Source organism: Microtus oregoni, unplaced genomic scaffold (assembly GCF_018167655.1).
Source record: "Microtus oregoni isolate MIOR12 unplaced genomic scaffold, Mior012 000001F_ref0000356, whole genome shotgun sequence".
Lineage (NCBI taxonomy): Eukaryota > Metazoa > Chordata > Mammalia > Rodentia > Cricetidae > Microtus > Microtus oregoni.
The window spans coordinates 65081946-65087945 of NW_024543060.1; the positions used below are offsets into that span (position 1 = coordinate 65081946).

Here is a 6000-nt window from a genome sequence, read left to right on the forward strand (position 1 = left end):
AGAGTCATATAGCAGCATGTAAATTAATAGAAATGAATTAATTTATAAGAGCTAGTTAGAAACAAGCCTAAACTATCAGCTGAGCTTTCATAATTAATAAATCTCTATGTCATTATCAGGGAGCCGAGATTCCTGATAAAAAAAAGTCTAAGCCAGGCGGCGGTGGTGCACACCTTTAATCCCAGCACCCGGGAGGCAGAGGCAGGCGGATCTCTGTGAGTTCGAGACCAGCCTGGTCTACAAGAGCTAGTTCCAGGACAGGCTCCAAAACCACAGAGAAACCCTGTCTCGAAAAACAAAAAACAAACAAACAAAAAAGTCCAGCCGGGCAATGGTGGCGCATGCCTTTAATCCCAGCACTCGGAAGGCAGAGGCAGGCGGATCTCTATGAGATCGAGGCCAGCCTGGTCTACAGAGCAAGTTCCAGGACAGGCTCCAAAGCCACAGAGAAACCCTGTCTTGAAAAAACAAAAACAAAAACAAACAAACAAACAAAAAAAGTCCAATTATACCTTGTCTCAAAAACAAAAACAAAAGCCCCAAGGAACCAAGAGGGGCAACTGAGAAAGTCCAGCAGATAAAGGAGCTCATTGTACAAGTCTGGAGGCCTGAGCTGCATCCCCAAAACCCATAAAAAAGTCAACAGCTGGAGAGATGGCTCAGCAGTTAAGAGCACTGACTGCTCTTCCAGAGTCCTGAGTTCAGTTCCCAGCAACCACATGGTGGCTCACAACCACCTATTATGAGATCCAGTGCCCTCTTCTGGCCTACAGGCAGGATACTGTATGTATGCATAAATAAATAAATCTTAAAAAAAAAAGTAAAACAAGAGCCAGGTGGTGGTGGCACAAGCCTTTAATCCCAGCACTCAGGAGGCAGAGGCAGGCGGATCTCTATGAGATCGAGGCCAGCCTGGTCTACAGAGTGAGTTTCAGGACAGGCTTCAAAGCTACAGAGAAACCCTGTTTTGGAAAAACAAAAAAAGTAAAAGAAAAATGAAGAAACTCCACAAAGTTGTTTTCTGACCTATACACTGATACCACACTGGCAGGCAGGCACACAAACACACACACATGTACACACACACTAAAAATAAACAAAACTTTATAAAAGAGAACTTAGAAACGGAAGAGAGAAGGAAGATACACCTGAAGCTCAAAGAAGCCATGGGCTGGGATCACCTAGGCCCACTGGAAGAAGCCAAGTGAGGCTCTCGCTCCCAACAGCACAGTAAGTCTTCACTCTGCTCCGCTCTCCCTGTCACACACTGCTTTCTGGATCTACGGGACCCCAGCGTTTGCCTCATTATCACCATGATATCCACTCTCCTGCCTGATTAGAATTCTTTTCCCTACTCCTGGCAGAGCCATTACCCTAAAACACCAGCTCATGAGAACTTCTCAGATGTTCAATCCAGTTTAGTTTCTGAGACAGTCTCGCTAGCCCAAGCCAGCCTGAAACTCATCCAACCCTCCTGCCTTAGTCTCTTCATGTTCTTGTTCTATCTCGGCCGTGGCTCCCTCTTTAAGTGTTTATCATCCACCAAAATGTTGGTTTCACAAAAGCAGGGACTTGTAAGTCTTCTTTCCTACCCTGTCCTCAGTACCTAAAACAGGACTCAGCATGGACTCGGCTTTCAATATTGGTTGTGTAAACCCGAGTAGTCATTTTTTTGGCGGGGGAGGGGGGGACCATAATCCAACTTTAGATAAATAGGATACCACAGAATGTCCACTTGGCAGCTGGAGAAGTTTGAGATAATTTGGAGGGTAGATAGTAGGTACTAAATAAATAGTTGTGGAATTTGGGACTGGGGCTAAAAGACACTCATTGAGGTATTCCATTGGACACTCTGGTCCTGCTGGAGGGGTAGCTCAGCTGCTAGAATATGAGCTCAGCATGCACAAATTCAATCCCCCACACAACATAAACCAGGCATGATGATACGTCACGACGATGCCCGTAGTTCCAGCATTTGGGAAGTGGTGGAGACAGAAAGATCAGAATTTCCAGGCCAGAGAGGCCTACAGGAGACCTCAACTCTGAAACAAAACACTCTGACCTCTGTGACCTCTGTCCACTGATTTAGGGAACATTGGTCTGGACACGGAGAAGCCCTTGGGGACTATGAGAATAGCTCAGGCGTTTCCTTTCTGAGGGTCAGGTCTCCTCTGAAACCTTTGTCCCATGACCTGTGCAGCACAACGTCCGTGTTCCAAGGATTCCTGAGAACACTTGAAAAAGCATCTTTTAGGACGGTGACACCCATCCCAGGAAAGGACTTTGCCCTTCTGGCTTTCATCAAGGACTATAATCCATCCTCTGCTGCCAACAGAGCTAAGGAATATGAGTTTTATGATCATTAGAGCTAATAGCTTAATTAGCATCTCTGATTACTGCTGAGGATGGAATATGGGAGATGGAACTGACGGGGGAGAAAGGATAGGGAGAGCAAACTAGGGACAATGAGAAGGGGAGAGGCCGCGACCCTTCTCTCTAGTCCTTTCCTTGGCTCCCCAGGTCTTAATACCTATTTTATTTTATTGTTTGATTCTGAGCCAGGGTTTACTATACAGCAGTTATCACAGCCTCTGGAGCGCTGGGATTCCAGGCGTCTGCCACCACACCCTGCTCAAGAATGAATCAGGTTAGAATCCAAACTCTCTGGTGAGTCGTTTGATTCACTGAACCACGTGAGTGTTTTTAAAGCTGGGATCGAACCCAGGGCCTTAAGATCTCAAGCAGGAGTCAGGCGGTGGTGGTGCACGCCTTTAATCCCAGCACTTGGGAGGCAGAGGCAGGCGGATCTCTGTGAGTTCGAGGCCAGCCTGATCTACAGAGCGAGTTCCAGGACAGGCTCCAAAGTTACAGAGAAACCCTGTCTCGAAAAACAAAAACAAAACAATCTCAAAGCAAGGCAGGTAAGACTTCTACTGAGCTATATACACTAGCTCAATGTCATCAATGAATAAGTACCTAATCACAGAGTGGATTTTAAGTAAGTTTATATAAGCGAGTGTACATAGCAAACTGCATGATACAGAATAAGAACTCCATAAACATCAGCTCATATTATATAAAGTAATACGCAGAAACTAAGTTTATGTCTGGTGAGGCGGGGTGGGATAGGCAGTTCTAGCTACTCACGAGACTGAGACGGGATGAAAAGCTAAAAGCCCTACTCGGACTACAGAGTAAGTTCAAGGCTAGCGCGGGAAATTTTGTTGAGACCCTGTCCTCCACCTACCCCCCCCCCCAAAAAAAGTGAAAAAAGAAATACATTGGATGTTAGGAAAAATTATACTTTTAAGCCAAGAACTCACAAATTCTAGTGATTTCCATGGGTAGTGAAGCCCAGTTATGTACCTTCCACCCAAAGTAGAAATACCTATGTCAGGTACAGACATGTAGTAGCATCAAGATCATGAATTTGCCTCTGAGAAATGAGGAGGTGGCTAGAAACGTTTGCGTCAGGGACATCTGTGGGTTGGAACATTGGACATGTGGTCTTCTAGGGGAATCTATTCAGTTTGCTTCTGGACCTGAAGCGGAGGGAGCAAAGTGTTGGATCCTGGGGCCTTAAAGACCCGGAACAAGTCCAAAGTTGTCTTTCAGTTCCAACACGACCCTGAGGCTACAACCTGGGCTAGTCCAGACACCGCAAGGCTGGAAGGGTGGGGTCCCTACCGTAGCCCTACCCTCAGCTGTTTGTGACTCACCGGTCCCTTCCCTCCCCTGGTTTCCCGACTACCTCTACCAACCTAGGGTGAGACCGGAAGAAATCGACTTGGAGGGAGAGAAGGAATCCTATAACATCCTGGGTTCAGAAAGACAGTACCCCCAAGTCTCGGTGCCTCTCATTCTCTCGATCTAACTTTAAACATCAAATACTAAAATTGCAGTTATGATCAAAGAGCTAAGGTTTCCACCACCCGGCACTGACATTTAAAGTTTCCTTTTCACCTCATTGCTCCCTTCCAAGTTCACCATTAGTCGAGAACTAGAGGTGTCTCTAGGACTTTCAGGATGTCCCAACAAGACACTTCACAGAGCAAGCACGCAGGCACTCCCAGTTTCAGCGCCAGGCCTGATGAGCTGGACTTAACCATATCAGGGATGGTGCCCCCTGTTGCACAGGGTTGACGGTCCATTCTCTCCTCCCTATCCCCTGTGCTAGCCAAGGGGAATTTTTGTTGTTGCTGAAGCATCAGAATTCATTAAATCAACCACAAACATCAGGGATGATTGTTAGCCTGGATTGGGGGGGGGGCACGTTATGTTCCTGTGCGGAGGGTGTCGTAGCTACTAGTACAGGAGGAAGTTACGATGTTGGCATAGCCGGGGGATGAGGGCTTGTGTTTTCTGAAGGTGGAGAGATGGCCAATGATATTTGTTTTTCTTCCTCGATAATTAGGTTCATTTATCGTATTTAAAGCTGAAAAGAAGGATTCCCACCCAGTCTTCTCAGAAACTTCCCCGCGACAGGTGTGGAAAGGATGGGAGGCCACAGAAGAACCCTTCTTCACCCGTGTGGCGGCACCGTGGCTTTCATAAGGGACCTTTCTTCCGAGTACCCAGGAGTTGAGCTTCCCCAGCTCTCGGAGTAACCAAGCGGGATGGGGGGGTAAGGTCTGGGGGAAACGCCGCTTACCCGGGTCTTGTGCAGCCCTCCGGCAGTTCCCGCGAACTAGCGCAAACCCTTGCAGCAGCCGATTCCAGCTGTCAACGCTTCCTCCTCCGGACGCCGCAGCCCTCACCCAGCCGGCGGAGCGGCCCCTTCCGCGGCCCTTCTGCCCGGGTGCGAAAGTGTGCGGAGTGGGGCGGGGCTCGCGGGGCTCTACCTTGCCCCGGGAGAGCTCACCGTCGGAGCTGGGGCGAAGGAGCCCGAGCTTGGCTGGAGGGGACGGGCTAGGCAGACGCGGCCCGGCCGCCGCGGGGCCGCCCAGCTCCTGACGACACACTGCCCGCCCCCCACCTAGCCTGCCCTCCGGCCGCTCCCTAGACCACCCGCTGTTGCCAGCTTTCCCACACGACCTTCTCCTGGGCTCCAGAGTATCTCAGGGCTCTCAGGTCTGTGCCACTTTCTCCACTCCTACGCTTCTGTCTTCCCACGCGTGGGGCAGCTCTACTTCTTTTTTTTTTTCTAATTACTCACAGTCTCTCCCATTATCCCTCCCCTGGGCGGCCAAGGGTAGGGGTCAGGGTGCTGACTGGAGCTACCCAGCAACTGGTCAGCAATTGGTCCGCCCTCCAGTGTCCACAACGTCATCCTGGACGCACCTGCCCAACTCAGTGACTCTACACTCAGGAGAACCCTGAGGGGAAAGGCCAGAGCTACACACTTCATGACTTAAGGCCTAGGTACATCTGCCTCTCTACATAGCTCCACATTGTTTGACTCTGTCTGAGACAATTACCCGTTTCTCCTCCAGGTTCCTCAGCACCTTTCCAGACTTGTCTATGCACACTTCTTTCTATCAAAATCCATATCCTTCCCTTAAGACTAGGGTGGGCGTTTGGATGTCTAGAGCACATTGGTTGTCTGTGTTCACCTTTTCTCCATACCCAAGCCTTACTCTACTTACATTACTCTCTGGCCTTGGCAGATGGCACGGAAGGCTCTGAAGCCTTTCAGTTCCTACCCGTACTCTGGAGTTGTCAGGATTCTTGGGGCAGCTTGGATGGTGTGAGGCTGGGAGAGTAAGGGAGAAGAGACCAAGGCCTAGGGATTTACCGGTAGCAACTGGGGACCCAGGCATCCTGACTAACTCCCTCCTACCCTTCTCTGAAGTCAACAGCCTTGGGTTCTTGGAACTACCTCCTTGTATCTGGGAGTAGAGAGTTGTGGGAGGAGACTCTGCTAGTTGGAACCATGTGTACACACCAACACCTCATATATATAAATATTTGGGTCCAGTGAGGGTCAGAGGGGAAAAAAAAAGAATACATTAGGCCCTCTAGTGGAAACAGAGAACTAAGCAGCTCTCAAATATTTGGAGA

General features: G+C 49.1%; 1 protein-coding gene across 2 annotated transcripts in view; it reads right to left on the reverse strand.

Annotated features, from left to right (window-relative positions):
• Dgka (diacylglycerol kinase alpha) overlaps nucleotides 1-5003 on the reverse strand; it is a 29010-nt gene extending 24007 nt beyond the window's left edge. The window contains exon 1 of one of the 2 annotated variants that reach the window (XM_041666088.1): nucleotides 4652-5003. The gene's annotated coding sequence lies outside the window, so the exon portion shown is untranslated. The remainder of the gene's footprint in view (nucleotides 1-4651) is intronic. The other variant, XM_041666092.1, reaches the window with a different exon arrangement.
• Nucleotides 5004-6000: the final 997 nt, after the last annotated feature.